General features: G+C 37.1%; 1 protein-coding gene across 7 annotated transcripts in view; it reads left to right on the plus strand.

The window, feature by feature from the left end:
- The first annotated feature begins 218 nt into the window (after window positions 1-218).
- LOC132391148 (F-box-like/WD repeat-containing protein TBL1X) overlaps window positions 219-17,234 on the plus strand; it is a 349,009-nt gene continuing 331,993 nt past the window's right edge. For all 7 annotated transcript variants that reach the window (XM_059963975.1, XM_059963972.1, XM_059963977.1 and 4 more), the window contains exon 1: window positions 219-681. The gene's annotated coding sequence lies outside the window, so the exon portion shown is untranslated. The remainder of the gene's footprint in view (window positions 682-17,234) is intronic.

Consider the following 17,234-nt stretch of genomic DNA (forward strand, 5'->3'; position numbering starts at 1 on the left):
GGGGTGGGTCTTGAGAAAGTAGACAAATAATTGGATTTGTTATAAAGAAAAAGCAAGAATTTTTTTTTTGGGTGTTCCCGATGCAGAAGTGAACAGCTCAATGCAGTATTCGGTGCGTCCCCCCTCCCCCATGTGTATATTTATAAATATATAATCTATAAACGCCGGAGAAGGTGGCATTATTGTGGGAGGGGTGGGGGTGGGGGTGGGGAGCCGGGTTTCGGGGCAGTGCCTGGCGCCGAGCGCCGAGCCGCGCTCTGTCTCACTGCCTGTCTGTGCTCGAGCCGGTTGTCGTCCCCTCAGGTTCAACTCCTGGGAAATGAATGTTTAGCAACCAGCAGCAGCAGAGGCTTCTGACGCCATTCCGCCATCAACTTTTACCTTTCTCCTTCTCATTTCCATTCGCCACCGCGTCGTTTCGGTGTCATTAGTTGTAGGATCAACACATACATGCGAACTATAGTTGATCTTCTTCCACTTAAAGGCCTTTCCGAGGCACTTTGTAGCCGGGTACAGCATAAATACAGCCCGGTGATGAGTAATACGTGAAGAACGGTTCTTTTAAACCCTAAGATTATTTCTTTAAAAAAAACAAAACACACACAGAAAAGTAGTTGGAGCTTTTCGTTGTTTGTGGAAGTGAAAACAAGCTGTGGGTTTATTTTACAAGGATTATACAAGGTAAGATATTTATATATAGGGACAACATTGATCTAAGCAACTTTTCAAGAGGCAACCTGCTTGTTCTGACATTTAAAAACATTTATACCGTACAGTTTTGCATGGGTGGGGGATGGGGCTGACAGTTTATTGAGATAAGGGATTGTTGGTAAATGGTGCTTTCTGAGATTTGGGAGTATTAATTACTGTCATTCAGAAATCCTTAAAATCATACTCTGTTCATTAGGAAAATATAAGTCAAAATAATGGCTTACCGATTTCATCTTTTAGGTTTCATCTGTGTTTTTTCCCTCACCAATGTAAGTTTTGTCTGATATGAATGAAATGTGTATGTGATTGCTCATACGATTGTGGACTAAATACTGATGTGTTCAAAACAGGTTTTACTGTATTGATTTTACACGGACACATTGTATCTACATATAAGTCATAGCAGTTGGTTCAGTGAAAGTAGGTCATGGATTAATATAACCACTATTTTACATGGGCAAGTGGAGAGATCGTATATTGTAAAATATTTTTTTTTCTGCTCTGAACCCCTTGATTTTATTACACCAAGGAAGTACAAATTTGAAATAAAAATCACCATGCAGATGGCGTGGATTGTCTCAGCAATGTATTGGGGAGGGGAAGCACATTGATTCAAATTTATTATAGCAGGAAAACCACATATAATGGAGTCTGTTCATACAGTATCATGTTATAAATGTATTTGTAGCTACCCTGTTCAATGTTTGGCATTTACTTTGTAAACTTAGTGTAAATATGCTGTAGGTTTTATGCAACATAATCAAGTGAATGTGTGCATTTAAATTTTTTGTTTGTAGTTAAACTACATTTGGAATATATGTATTTGCAAATTGAAATAGTGCTTTTAAAATATCATTCACAGAGAGCATAAACAGTGAACCATATTTCTACAGTTGTTGCAACATAATGGCATAGTTACTTCATCTAGCAGCTTTGCCTGGCCTGTCAAATTTGGAAGTAAAAGTTTGAAAATGTAGCAATATATGATTATGATAATACTTACAAAATTTCTTTTATTTTTATGCAACTAATTGCAGCTTGTAATTTGTCTTGTTCTGTGTTACATGTGTGAAAGAATTGAATATCTGGGATTTTTGTCTGTCTGCTATCTTATTATACAAAGGATGGATATAAATCATCATCAGTTTGTACTATGCTGCACAGAGTTCAAATACTTAACTATGGTGAAATGTTTGGTTCCAGTAGTTGAAGCATTTCATTTATTCTTAGTACCTTTCAGGTTTGAGCATAAACAACCATTCTGGTTTCCTGCTTCAGATTAGCGTCCAGTGATCTCAATTGGAAAATGTCTATCTGTGGACATTGAACACCAAAACTTGATCCCCCATCATCCTTACTGCTTACTGTTCTGCAAAGGCACCCAGATAAACATAGCTTTGATTTCAAAATTTCCATATTTGTGTTCTTACGCATCACCCCCCTCTGTAATTTATTTATTTTCTTTAACTTTCCATGATTTGTGCATTCCTGACCCTATAAGCATCTCAAATTTTAATTGCTCACCACTGATGACAGAGCTTTAATTTGTCAAAGTCCTTTGTTCTAGGTTTCTCCACCAGAACCTTTGAGTCCCTAAAATGTTTTTTTCTCTCTTTTAAAAAGTACCTCTAACTAAACCTAAATGCCCTGATATTTTAGTTATGAGTCTCTCTGGGTGATAAGTTTTGCCTTGGAAGTATTCTGGGATGCTTTTAGGCAAGTTATAAACTCAAGTTACAATTGCTGTTGGAATAGCATCTGATGTATATGGGAAGCCATTTAAGGTCAAATAGTTTCAGACTTTTGCAGAGTAGACCAGCCACCCTACCAAAGGAACATCTGTAATGTTCTTTGAGGTGTTTATGATTTACCATATTTTTGATGGTACTATCAGTCTTCCACCAAAGCAGGACCAAATAGATATAGAACATAGAAAACCTACAGCACAATACAGGCCCTTTGGCCCACAATGTTATACCGAACATGCCCCTACCTTAGAAATCACTAGGTTTACCTATAACCTTCTGTTTTTCTATTAAGCTCCATGTACCTATCCAAAAGTCTCTTAAAAGACCCTATCGTATGTCTCCACCACCGTTGCTGGCAGCCCATTCCATGCCCTCACCGCTCAGTGAGTAAAAAACTTACCCCTGACATCTCCTCTGTATCTACTCCCCAGCACCTTAAACCTGTGTCCTCTTGTGATGAATAAAAGGAAACCATTTCTAGTTCTCAGTCTGAAAAATCATCACTTGAGTAATATAGAAGCATTCTTTGCGAAAGTTTCAAGAAAACAAAATTAATGAGAAATCCGCAAAGGCTACCATTTTGTAGATCACACGGTGAAATATTTTGAGATGTTAGTAATGTTTGCTCACAATCCACTGATACAAGATGAAAATGTTTTCTGAATGTTATGTAAGAATGTAAATGGTGGTATATTATAGACATTTTAGCTATGTCCTATTTCTGAAAGCGGAGATTCTTAACTTGCTAAGCAAATAGTACTGATTATGTTGATTGCTGCTTTAGGCAAGTTTTTATTCACTACAATGAAGTCTTAAATCTGATGTTTTGTATATTGGAAGAAAAACATCACCAAAACTTTTAATGTATTTTAAATTAAAAATATGGGCCAATTTTAGATTTGAATTATGAGTAGGAATAGGCCTCCTGTCCTTTAAAGTCCATTCTATATTTATTAATGTGGCTATCTGTTGTGACCTCTATCATTTTACTCTACCTGCTAAAAACTTTTAACCCTTGCCAATTGAGAAATATTGTGCTTAAAAAAGAACGAAGACTATTTCCACCACCTTTTGAGGAAGATTCGTTAATTCATGAAAAAAGAATACACCTTGTCTCTGTTTTAAAGTGGGCTCCATGCTAGCTTTAGATTTTCTCACAAGATCCTTGTGATCTTTTTGCACATAGGATCCTTAGAATCTTAGAAATAAATGCTAGTGATGCTTTCCCTTAAAATACAAGCCTAGCCTCTCCAACCCTTCCTTATAAGACAATCTACTCGTTCCAGGTATTAGTCTAATAATCTTCTGGACTGCTTCCAATATATTAACATCCTTCCTTAATAAACAAACTAATGTTGTAATATACAAAGTGCTTCAGATACAGTTTTACCAATGCCCTATTTTGACTGAAACATAACCACCCTACTTCTGTATCAATCTTTCATTGCAATGAACAAAATTCTATTAGGTTTGTCAATTACTTGTTGTATCTGGATACTAGCCTCTTATGAACCATATTCCTCTGCATGTCAGAGCTCTATCTCTTACTGTCTCGGTTTTTTTTAGATTTTGTGTTACTTTTCTTGTCAAAATGGGAAGTTTTGCAGTTTCTCTCATTATACTTCCATTTGCCAGATATTTATTTACTCAAGACTATGCATATCCCTTTGTATGTCCTTTTTAAAATTTATTTTGTGGATTGGCATTGTATCAGGAGCGAATTTAGCATTTATATCTTTGGTTTCTTCATCTAAGCCATTTATATATACATACAAAAAGAAACCTAGCCATACACTGCTTTAGTCTGTTCTGCACTGAGTGAGTTCATATCTGAAAAGCAAAATATAGATGCAGTTAAAAAGAGTAAATGTAAGAAATACTCAGAGTGGAGTCCTGATGAAGAATCTCGACCTGAAACATTGACTATCCATGTCTCTCCATAAATGCTGCTTGATTTGAGTTTCTCCAGTGCTTTGTGCATTGTGCAAGAAATACTCAACAAGCAAGGCAGCATCTGTGTAAGGAAAAGCAGTTACTTTTTCAGATCTTTGATGTTTTGATCAGGTGAATGAGTAAGGCTCATCTGTGATCTAACTTCATTTTTTTTGTCACATGACTCAAATTTACATTAGCTATCAAATGTGTGTATAAAGTTTAAATATTGTATCTATGCATATTTCACTAATTTAACAGCCTGCATTTCTAAAGTTGCTTTAATGTAGGAATGTTAGAAGTAATGGTAAAGTCGTCACAGAAAGTGAGCAAACAGGTGTAACAAGTTAAAGCAAATGGCATTTTGCCCTATATGTGGCAAAGGGGTTGGAGTTGATGAATAAGGAGGTTTTGTTACAGTTGTGGAGGTATTGAGAGACCACACTTGGAATATCGCATACAGTTTAAGACCGTTTATCTAAAATATAATATAGTAACATTGGAGGCAGTCTAAAGGAAATCCAGCAGTTTAATTCCTGAACGGGAATGTCCCATCAAGAGATCCTAGCCAGTTTATGACTGCATTCCTTAGAATTTAGTAGAATAAGGGGTGACATGACTGGTGGGAGAGTTCCAATAAGGGCACATGTAATAAGGGGACAAGAGATGGTCATTATAAACTGAGGTATGTGGAGCTTTTTTTCCTCTGAAGTTAATGAATCTGTGGAATTCTCCATCCGAGGGTGGTGGAAGCCAGACCATTACATATTTTAAATGGAGTTGGTTAAACATTTGGAAGATTAAGAAATTGAAGGTTATTGGAATTTAGAAGCAAATGTGCTATTGTAAAGATGTACAGAATGTGGCATTGTACCTAATTGTAGCTTATTCATAAACATTATTATTCATTGATGAGAATGGAACAGTGGCTGTGGTGTATATTGATTTTAATAAGGGTTTTGAAAACACCCACATGGTAGGCTCATTTTGAAAGTCAGGAGACATGAGATACAGAGAAATTTGACTGCAGATACAGAACTGTCTTGTTCATCGAAGGCACAGGGTGGTTGCAAATGGAGTGTATTTCTGCTTGGAGTTCAGTGACCAGTGATGTTCTGCAGGAATCTTTTCTTGGACTCTCCTGCTCTTAGTGATTTTTATAAATGACTTGGATGAGGAAGTGCAAGGATGGGTTAGTAAGTTCACAGATGACACAAAGTTTGGTAGAGTTGTGAATAGTGTGGAGTGTTGAATGCGCAATGGGCTGAATGGCATAATTCTACCCCTATGTCTTATAGTCTTAGAGGGATAATACATCAGCCATGATAGAATGATGGAGAAGATGATAGGCCAAATGGTCCGATTCTTCTGTTTTATGAATTGTTGTAGGTAGCAATGTGACTTTGCCAGGATGCAAAACTGGGGTGAAAAGTGGCCGATGTAGTTCACTCAGAAAAGTGTGAAGTGATTCACTTTGAAAGGTCAATTTGAAGGCAGAATTTTTAACAGTGTAAAGGAATAGAGGGATTTTGAGGTCCATGCCCATAAATCCCTCGAAGTTGCTGCGCAAGTTGATAGGATTGTTAAAAAGGTTTATGGTGTGTTAGCCTTCATTTGCAGGGAGACTGATCTCAAGACTATGGGGTAATGTACAGCTCTTTAAAACCCTGATTAAACCACGTTTGGAATATTGTGTTCAATTTTGCTTGCCTCATTGTAGGAAGTGCCTGGAGACTTACCAGGATTTATTTATTGAGATACAGCACGGAATAAGCCCTTCAGACCCTTCAAGCCATGCTACCCAGCAATCCTTTGATTTAATCCTAGCCTAATCAAGGGTTAATTTGCAATGACTGATTAACCTACCAACTGGCACATCCTTGGACTGTGGGAGGAAACCAGAGCACCTGGAGGACACCTACACTGTCATGCGGAGAACATACAAACTCTTAGACAGCAGCAAGAGTTGAACCCTTGTCGCCTGTACTGTAAAGCGTTATGCTAACTGCTGCTCATATGCTGCCCAGACTAGAGAGCATTTTTATGAGGATAAGCTGAGCGAGCAAGGGCTTTTCTCTTTGGCATGAATGAAAATGAGAGGTGCAAGTAACCTCTCAAGGTGATAAGAGGCATAGATCAAGTGGACAGCCGGGGATTTTTCCCCTGGGCAGCAATAGTTAATATGTGGGCACATCATTTTAAGGTGATTGATGGAAAGTTTATCAGGGTTAAGTCCTTCACACAGAGAGCGGTGGAAGAGTTGACCACCCTGCCAATAGAGGCAGATAGTGGTGGTAGTAGGGGCAGATATTTTAGGGACATTTAAGAAAATCTTAGATAGTAACATGGATAGTTGAAAAATGGATAGTTATGTAGGAGGAAAGGCTGAGATTGATCTTGGAGTAGGTTATAAGTTCCTGTACTGTGCTGTTATTAGGAAGAGCAAAATGCCCATATTACTCAATAACTTTATGCTTTTTGATTTTAACTCATCTTTCCTTCATGTGTTGCAAACACTTATGAAATTCCTTTCTGTTAGACTAATGGAAGTCTTGATCAAGTTACTGTATCCACTTGGATGGTGCAGAAGTGTGTAATACATGTGGGTTTGGTTTCTGTATGATTGTGCAGAAAATAATTTGTATCTTTATTTATTTTATCATGGCTTTCTCTGGAAGTTGCTTATATTATCTACTTACGTGATCTACACCAGAGACTTATTTCAAATGTGTGCAATTGGTTTGCCTGAATTCATTATGGGTTTTTAATTTTTGTATTTATGTATCTTAATTTTTGATTACTTTGTGTAAGCAAATGTATTTATAATTTTGAAAGCTTTTAGATTTCTTGAATCTTTTTCTGTGGAGTAGTAAGTCTAGCTCCTTTAAATTCTTGTAGCTTAACTTTGGTGTCAGCTTTGATCTATGTGATGGTTTCACAAATGCAATATAGCCTTGATATTCCTTTAGTATAACAGGAAAAGATACTGTGGATGTTGGATATCTGAAATAAAAACAGAAAATGCAGTAAGCATTGAGAACATTGGGCAATGACTGCTAATATTTTAGGTCAAGGTCCTCATTTCCCTTATCGGTGATGGGTATAGTGCAGCTGAAATGTGCACATTATGTCATTTTTAACATGACAATCTTTGTAAGGCCAACTTGTGTGCATGGACAGGCATTTCCCCTAGTTTAGCCAGGTACTGGGGTAGGGGGCACAAGGGATCAGTCTACAGATATTTGGAGCAGGTGAAAAAAATAACATCTGTGGTTCCTATTACCAGTATCTGAATGATTGAACCTTTTGTAAGTTCATGTCTTGACGTTCTCCAGTTGGATTAGCCTTTCTGACAAAGTAGAGATTTATTTTAGAGGTATGAGGGAAAACCCCACTTTCACTCAAAAGATCAACAATCTGGATATGGCAAATGCCAAGATAGGGAATTTGTTTGAAATTTTTCACATTTCTAATTTATTTTTCTGTTCACCACTTTGTTCTCAGCTCTTTTATTATTTGTTGATCAGTTCTTGCTGAAATTGGTAAATAAACCTAAAAAACATTATTTTTGGTCATTACTAATTTGTTAAATAAAACTTATGGGGAGTATGGAGACTGACATGTTTTAAGTTTTGTAATAAAATGACCAAAGTGGTTGATGAGGCTAGAGCAGTGAACGTTGCCCAGGTGGGTTTCGGTAAGACATTCAACAAAGTCCTTCGTGATAGGCTCATCCAGAAGATTAAGTCACATAGGATCTATGGTGATTTGGCCTTTGGTATTTGGCATTGGCATGCTGATTGATGACAGGGTAATGTTTGTCTTATTGTGGCTGGGCTCTATTACCAGTGGTGTTTTGCAGGGATCTATTTTGAGACTTCTGCCTTTTGTGGTATTGGATAAAAACAATGGGTGGGTTAGTAAGTTTGCTGATGGTATAAAAATTGGTGGCATTATGGATAAAAGTTCAAAGTAAATTTATTATCAATGTACATATATGTTGCCATAGTACAACCCTGAAATTAATTTTCTTGCTGGCATTCACAGTAAGTACAAGCAGAACAGTAGAATCAATGAAGAACCATACCCAACAGGACAAACAGCTAATGTACAAAAGAGAAAAATAATGACCATAAACCATAATACATATTGAGAACATGTGATGAAGAGTCCTTGAAAGTGAGTCCACAGGTTGTGGGAACAGTTTAGTGATGAGGAAATGAAGTTACCTCCACTGGTTCAAGATCCTAATGGTTGAGGGGTAATAACTGTTTCTGAACCTAGTGGTGTGGGTCGTGAGGCTCCTGTGAGAAAGCATGGGCTGAATGTTAGGGGTCTTTGATGATGGATACTGTTTTCCTGTGACAGCACTCCATCTAGATGTGCTCAATGGTGGGAAGGGCTTTACCCATGATGGACTGGACTGTGGTTCACTACGTATTGTAGGCTTTTCTGTTCAGGGGTATTGGTGTTTCCATACCAGGCCGTGATGCAACTAATCAAAATACTCTCCATTGCACACGTGTAGAAGTTTGTCAATGTTTTAGATGACATGCTGAATCTTTACGAACTTCTCAGTAGAGATGCTGCTGTGCTTTCTTCATAATTTCACTTGTGTACTGGGCTTATGACAGATCCTTTGAATTTACATCACCAAGGAATTTTCAGTTGCTGACCCTCTTTACCTCTGATCCCCTGATGAACACTGGTTCGTGGAACTCCAGTTTCCTCCTGCAGAAGTTAAGTCATCTCCTTGATTTTGCTGAAATTAATGTGAGGTGGTTGTCGTGGCTCCACTCAGCCAGATTTTCAGTCTTCCTTCCATAATGCTGATTCATCACCAGCTTTCATTTGGCCAATGACAGTGGTGTCATCAGCAAACTTAAGTATGGCATTGAAGCTGTGAGCCTCACAGTCGTTAGTATAAAGCGAGTAGAACAGGGACTAAGCACGTAGCCTTGTGGTGCACCTGTGGTGAAGGTGATGTGGAGAAGATGTTGTTGCCAATCTAAACTGACTATGATCTGCAAGTGAGGAAATAGAGGATCCACTTGCACAAGGAGTTATTGATGCCTGGGTCTTGAAGCTTATTGACTAATTTTGAGGGGTTAATAGTATTGAATGCCGAGTTGTATTCACAAAAAGCATCCTGATGTATGCATCTTCATTGTCCAGATGTTCCATGGTTGAGTGAAGAGCCAATGAAATGGCATCTGGCTATTGTGACGGTAGGGAAATCGGAGAGGATCTAAGTCACTTCACAGACAGGAGTTGATATGTTTCATCATTAACCTCTCAAAACAGTTTATTATGGATGTAACTGCTATTGGATAACAATCACTGAGGCAGGTTACCACTTCCTTCTTGGATTACCGGTATAACTGAAACTTGTTTGAGGCAGGTGGGTACCTCAGGCTGCCAAAATGAGAGATTAAGTTATCGTTGAACATTCCAGCCAGTTGATCAGCACAGGTCTTTTGTATTCAGCTTGGAATCTCGTCTGACCGGATGCTTTCCATGGGTTCTTCCTTCTGAAGAATGCTTATGAAGGGTGCCAAATGATATAGATAAGTTAGAGAAATGAGCAGAGAAATGGCAGATGGTCATTCAACTTGGGCAAGTGTGAGGTGTTGCAGTTTTGGAGTTCAAATGTAAAGGGACAGTGTGTAGCTAATGGCAGGACTCTTTATTGCATAGATGTACAGAGGGATCTTGGGTCTAAGTCCACTGCTCCCTGAAAGTGGCCACACAAGTTGACAGGGTAGTAAAGGAGGTATACAGCATATTTTTTAGTCAAGTTCAAGAACCAGGAAGTTGTATTGCAGCTATTTTAAACTCTGGTTAGGCTGCATCTGGAATATGGTACTGAGTGTTGATGGTGGGAGATATGATGATGTTTAAGAGACTCTTAGATTGGCCATGGATTTGCAGAGAATAGAGGTGTAGTTTTGCATGTGTTGGGAGGACAAACCACTGCAAGACTTGTATGATGAACAGTAGCACTGAGGAGTGCAGTAGAACTGAGGGATCAGGGAATACAGATCCATATTTTCTTGAAAGTGATGGTTCAGGTAGATAGGATGGTAAAGAAAGTTTTGGGCACGTTGGTCTTCATAAATCAAAATCAAAGTATTGAGTACAGGCTTTGGGAAGTTGTATAAGATGTTGGTGAGGTCTAATTTTGAAGTACTGTGTGCAGTTCTGCTCACCTACCTTCAGGAAAGATATCAATAAGACTGAAAGATTGCAGAGAAAATTTACAAGGATGTTGCCAGGATTTGAGGACTTCAGTTATAAGGAAAGGTTGAATAGGTTGTGACTTTACTTCCTGGAATGTAATAGAATGAGGGGAGATTTGATAGTGATATACAAAATTATGAGTATAGTTAGGACCAATGCAAGTAAGCTTCTCCACTGAGGTTAGTGAGACTAAACTAGAGGTCATAGGTTAAGGGTGAAATTTTTAAGGGCAATGTGAAGGGGATCTTTTTCACTCAGAGGGTGGTGAGACTGGAATGAGCCGTGGAAGTGGCGGACGCGGGTTTGATTTCAACGTTTCAGGGAATTTTGGATAAGTACAAGGATGGTCTATGATCCAAGTGCAGGCATGTGGGAGTAGGGAGAATCAAGGTTTGGTGCTGATTAGATGGGCCAAAGGGTCTGTTTATGTGCTATGCATTCTTTGTCACAATGCATGGACAATGTGCAGACAGACTGGGTTAGATGTCATTAGTTTAATTAGTTTGGCACAACAGTGGGTCAAAGGTTCTGTTTGTGTGTTGCACTGTTCTATTTTTATGATCTTATCATGTATATTGCACAGAAGAAAATTTGCTTATTTATGAACCCGTCAAATTCACCTGAAATTTTACGAATACTTTAGGCAACAGTATATTTTTACATTTATACCCCATCTTTTTGATGAAAAGGTTGTAAATGGTTCTTTAGTACAGATGGATTGAAAGTTCTTGTTCTAAACATGCAAGTTATTGGGATCTTACTCTATCTAGGATTCTTTTTAACCATTTTGCATTTATTAATATTGTATGAATAATGAAATAAATCACAAAAATGCAAGTCTGAGTTTAACTAATCACAATTGTTAGCTCGTGTGCCCAAGTAGTAGTAAAGAAGCATCTTGCCTTATCTGAGCTGTGTGGAAAGACTGTACAGTACACTAATTCGTGATACGAGTTTTTCACAAAAGCACGTATTGGCAATATCTCATGAGTTTTCCACAAACTATTATAAATGTAATTTGAACTATATAGATAGTGGACTCCATGTTAGACCTTCCATGATGATAGGCATTGGATTATTTATCATAACTTGATGGTTCAGTTATCATTTTTGCTATACTTTAGGAGAAAATTGATCACTTTTGTACAGGTAGGTCTTTTTAACTCTTGTATTTTGAAGATATCATCTACATCATTATTTTTCTTTAACTCCATTCAATTCAGCATAATCTAACCTAATAATGCAGTATTGAGTTAAATAAATGCCAGCTGGGTCAAATTCTGGCTGATCTTTAGACCTTGGGCATATAAGAGGAAGATCAGCTGGCATACATACTTCTGATCACAATCTAATAACTTCTGCACGAGGGTGGAACCATAATTATTACATGGGTACATCCCTGCATAAATTTTTAACCTGCTGTTGACATTCATTACTTAGCTTGTCTTGGCTTGGACATTGAGCTACATTTCAACAAAAAAAACTAGCTCATTTGATAGTGAAAATAGTTAATAAATGCAAAAGAAGAATATATTTATGTGCTCTTTATGTTATTATAACTCCTATGATTATGAGTTTACTTAGAATGTGTCCTTTTATGTCTTATTGGAATGCTATAACTCGTACATAGTCACCTTTTAATAATACTACCTTTTATGTTTTTGTATGTTATGAAAACTTCAATTAAAAACCTTAATCATGCTGTTTTAATTTTCTGTGGTATCTCAAAGGGCAATTGTTTATGGACATGCCCGTTTAAGGCAGAGAAAGGTGAGGGGGCACCATAAATTTCAAACAAAGCTGTAATTCTTTAGGATATCAAAAATAAATCTTGTACTTGAATTAAAAATCTTAAGATTCTGCATACTTGTGGAACTGTGTAATTGTGTTAAAATTGTTATAAATATACTAACTTTCTGGCAACTTCACCACAATGTTTTGACATTCCATTGGTAGAGTGACAACTAGTGTAGTAGGACATTCGGTTGGGCCTGTCCCACCATTCATCTAGATGATACTGTATCTAGTCTATCCATTTTTCTGCACTGTTGTCCTATCGCCATTTCCTGAACCTCCATATATCTGTCAATTTATGATCTGAATGAATTCAATGACATGGTCTCAGCAATCATTCTTGCTTAAGTTTACGAAAAATTCAACATCTTTTGAGTAAAGAATTTTATCTTTAGTTTAGTCACATGGCTTGTTGACCAACTTCATTTATGATGTGACAAAAAGCTTTCTGAAGAGCTAAGTCACCACATCCACTTATTTCTCCCTATTAGTCTTCAAAGAACACCAGTAAATTAGTCAAAGCAGGTTTCCCCTTTTTGTTTACTCAAACCTTCAATACTACTCGATGTGTTCTGTAGAATAAATCTTTGTAGGGTGTTTCTTACTATGAATTCCACACTTTATTTTTTCTCTTGCTCTCGCTGATCTGTCATATTTCTGACTTTCTCTTGTTTTCCATGATAAGGGGCACATTTATTATTAGCCTCAAGTATCTCAAAACCTCATCCTCAATAATTGACTCCAACACTTACCCAACCACTGAGGTTAGGCCAACTGGCCTATAATTTCCTTCCTTTTGCCTTCCTCCCTTAAAGAGTGGAATGGCACTTGCAATTTTTTAGTTCTCCGACACTATGTCAGAATCAAGTGATCCATGAGAGATTATGACCAATACATTTGTTCTCTTCAGCAACCTCTTTCAGGACTCTGGGATGTAGACCATCTGGTCAGGTGACTTAGCCACCTTAAGACCTTTCAGTTTGCCTAGCACCTTTTCCTTAGTGATAGCAATGACACACATTCCTGCTCCCTGACCCTCATGGACCTCTGGCATACAGCTAGTGTCTTCCACAGTAAAGACTGAAGAAAAGTACTTATTAAGTTCATCTGCCATTTCTTTGCCCCCTATTACTGGCTCATCTGCATCATTTTCCAGAGGTCCAATATCAATCTTACCTCCCTTTTATACTTCATATAACTGAAAAAAAAACCTTTAGTATCTTGCTTCATATTATCACATAGTTTGCCCTCATATTTTATCTTTTCCCTTCTTATAGCTTTATTAGTTGCTTTTGTTGAATTTTAAAAGCTTCCCAATCATCCAACTTCCCACCCACTTTTGCTACCTTATATGCCCTTTCCTTGGCTTTTAAGCAGTTCTTAACTTCCTTTGTCAGCCATGGTTGCCTAGCCCTGCCATTTGAGAACAACTGCTTCTGAGGGACATATCGATCCTGCCCCTTGTGAGTTTTTCCCAGACACTTCAGCTACCTCTGTTCTGCTGTCGTACCTGCCAGTATCCTTCTCCAATCCACCTGGGCAGGCTCTTCTTTCATGCTCTTGTAATTCCCTTTATTCCATTGTGATACCGATACATGTGCCTTCTGCTTCTCCCTCTCAAATTACAGTATGAATTCAATAATATGATCAATTTAATTTGAAACCCAAACACTGCATTTAGAGTTATCTTGCTATATTGCCTGTTGCTGTACTCCAATACTTGGAAACATTTTGTAATCTTCCCCGTGGTGTTTTCATTTCAAGCTGACCAGATCTTCGTCAATAGAAGTAAAATGCTAATATAGTTGTGTTTGTAAATATGCTACAGAAAGTTTGGTTAAGAAATGTGAATTCTTTAAAATTGTTAATTGAACATCAAGTTTGTTCTTTTTAAAGTCAATCTACATTGTTTCTTTTGTCCCTGTGGGGGAGAAAGATCAAAAAATTAAACTTGAAAATGCAGCGTACAAATATATTTTGTTGCCAGTGGGAGATTTGAGGAAATGGGCTTTGCCTGAAAAGAAGATTTGAATTAGTATATGTATTGTAATTGTGATTTTGTACATATTATGTGAATTTACATAATAGGTAAACCGCTATCCTAAATAAAATGTGTATGATTTTTAAAATTTGTAATAAATGTCTTGGAGCTCATCACTTCATTTGGTATTGTTAAGAAGTTGTTGAGTCAAGTAATGCAGAAATGCATAATCCACAGGAATTCTGTTGAAGTGAGTGGAAACTACTACACTTAAGCTGGCTGATTTAGCAGAATATGCAACTTGGATCAATGTTAGTCTGAAAGAATTTTCATAGATACTGTTTATAACATTTAAAGTTGGAAGGCTACTTTCACATTCTGGCAGAAGTTTATTGGTGAAAAAAATATTAACACTGCCTTCCCAGATTTCCAGTATTTCTGTTTTGGGGTCTAGATTTTTCTTTCTACAACTAAACTATACTTTATAAATGGGCACAGTGTACTTGTATAATATTTTTGTCTGTTCATTTTTCATGATGTGGGACTATTAAGGTCAGGGTTTGTTCTCTATCCCTGAGCAAATGGAATGGCTTGGTGGACTATTGTAGAGGTGCTTTGGGTCTGGAGTCATACATAAGCCAGACTAGGGTGAAGGATAGCAATTTTCCTTCTGCAAAGGATGTTAGTAACCAAGTGGATTTTTAAAATTGAGTAGGTATGTGGTCATCATGATTTAGATTTTTTCATAAAGCCCAATTTACAGATGTATTGAATACCAATTTACCTAAAGTTGGAGAATTCAATTTTGGGTTATTAGTGATGCAGTTAGATTGCACTATCACCACCACGGTCACTAACAGACCCATTAGCTTACTTTCAAGAAAGCACTCGGTGTCAGTAGCTTAATCTATGTCCTGACATAATGATTTTGTAAATGAGTCTTAATGCCCATTCTTATCCTCTAGGTCTATGAAAATGCATGAGTGGCAGCATGGTTGTGCTTAATTGTCACTACTAGAAATGACCAGTGCTGATGGTAAATTTTTGATCAGAAAATTCTCAAAGATAACTGATATAAAACTGAAGATTAATTGTGCTTTTGTACTTGGCAGTGTGAGTAGATTTGTAATGGCCTGAATTTAGAAAATATAGAAAGATTCTGAAATTCTCTCAATTCATGAATTGCTATTTTTCTGATAATAGAGTTGACCAATACATTGCCTTGTGTCTGCTCGCTCTGAAATGTTGCTTATACTGTACCTTATTTTGATTGTACCCAAAGAAATAAGATTTATCAACTGCACTTCAAGTAGTATGGAGTATTGGTGGATATCAATTTGCATTTCTAATCTTGTTGCCAGTGCTGGTGTGGTGTTTTTTAAAAAAGTTTTTCCTATTCCTTGATGGTGTGACTCATTTAAAAAAAACACTTAATTCATGCTAGTTAGCATATGAGAGTTTACCCATTGACAGTTCTATTAGACTGGCATGTGTGCATTGTTGTGTTTTTCAACTCCTGCAGTTCTTTTTAGTGGAGTTGTTATCTATGATAGTAATAATTATGCGCTATCACCCACTGTGGGTTTACATGTGTATCTTCCTGTAGAACTTCCAGGGAGAAGAATCCTTGAGAGTGATAATGCATCATGCCAAGTTGCAGTGGACCTGGCATTCATGAAACGATACTTTTAATCTGGTTATTTCAATTTTTGACATCTAGTGATATTCATTTTGGTTATAAAGTTGAGGGTGTAGTGTTATGCAAAGTTACATGCATCCCACCTATTGCCTTCTGAACTTTTTTTAAAAAAAAGACACGTGTGTTCCTGTCACAGCATTGCATGACAGCCTTGCTGAACTGGAAGAATTCCCTAGCTGTACTAAGAACTTGCTGGATGCCAATTGATTACATATCAAATGGCATAATAGGAGATTTGTAAATAGTGGAAGTGCTGACTTGTAGATATGCTTCCTGACATCTCTTGCCAATTTTGCTGGAACACACCCATGTTAAAGCTGCTTATCACTGTTTTTAACTCCAAACTTGCCATTTAATTGGGGTTAATTATTGAAAATAATAGGTCTGATTGAATTGTTTTCAACTAATTGTTCCTTTGTAACTTGATGCTTTTTAAACATACTTTCCATAGTAATGGTTAATATAGTCATATTCCAAAAGAAGATTACATTTTTTCTGCTTGGTAGCTCAGCTTTTTCTCCTCCAGATGAAATTATAATTATGCAGTTGTGTTTTGTTTTGCTCCAGTAAATGACAGTTTGTAGAAGATCTAATTTTCTGAAAGAGCTTAACTGTGTTTCATAGTAGTTCAGTAGATAAGTGTTGATAGCTGTAAGAAAAACCTTCCTTTGTGGCTTGGAGCATACCTAGTGGAGTCATTATGGCTCAGGAAGGAGGTATGGGCGTCTCAGGACCCACACTAACAGGCTCAGGAACAGTGCTCTTGAATCAGAGGAGATAACTTCACTCAACCTCAGTCACGCCAACACTGAACTATTCCCACAACTTGTGAACTCAATTTTCAAAGACTCTTAATCTCATTCTCTATTTATTGCTTATTTATTTGATATTAATATTTTGTTTGTATTTTTGTATTTGCATGTTGGTTGGTTGGTTGTCTGTTTTGTCATGTGTAGTTTTTCATTGATTCTGTTGTGTTTATTTGTATTTACTATGAATACCTGTAAGAAAATTGGTGACATGTATGTACTTTGATTATCAATTTACTTTGAATGTTTTGAACTTTGTATTGTTCCTTGGTTATTCCTGAGTTAAGTAATTGCAGGTAGGTGATGGGTAACTGACAATT

This window comes from Hypanus sabinus, chromosome 3 (assembly GCF_030144855.1).
Source record: "Hypanus sabinus isolate sHypSab1 chromosome 3, sHypSab1.hap1, whole genome shotgun sequence".
Classification (NCBI taxonomy): Eukaryota; Metazoa; Chordata; class Chondrichthyes; order Myliobatiformes; family Dasyatidae; genus Hypanus; species Hypanus sabinus.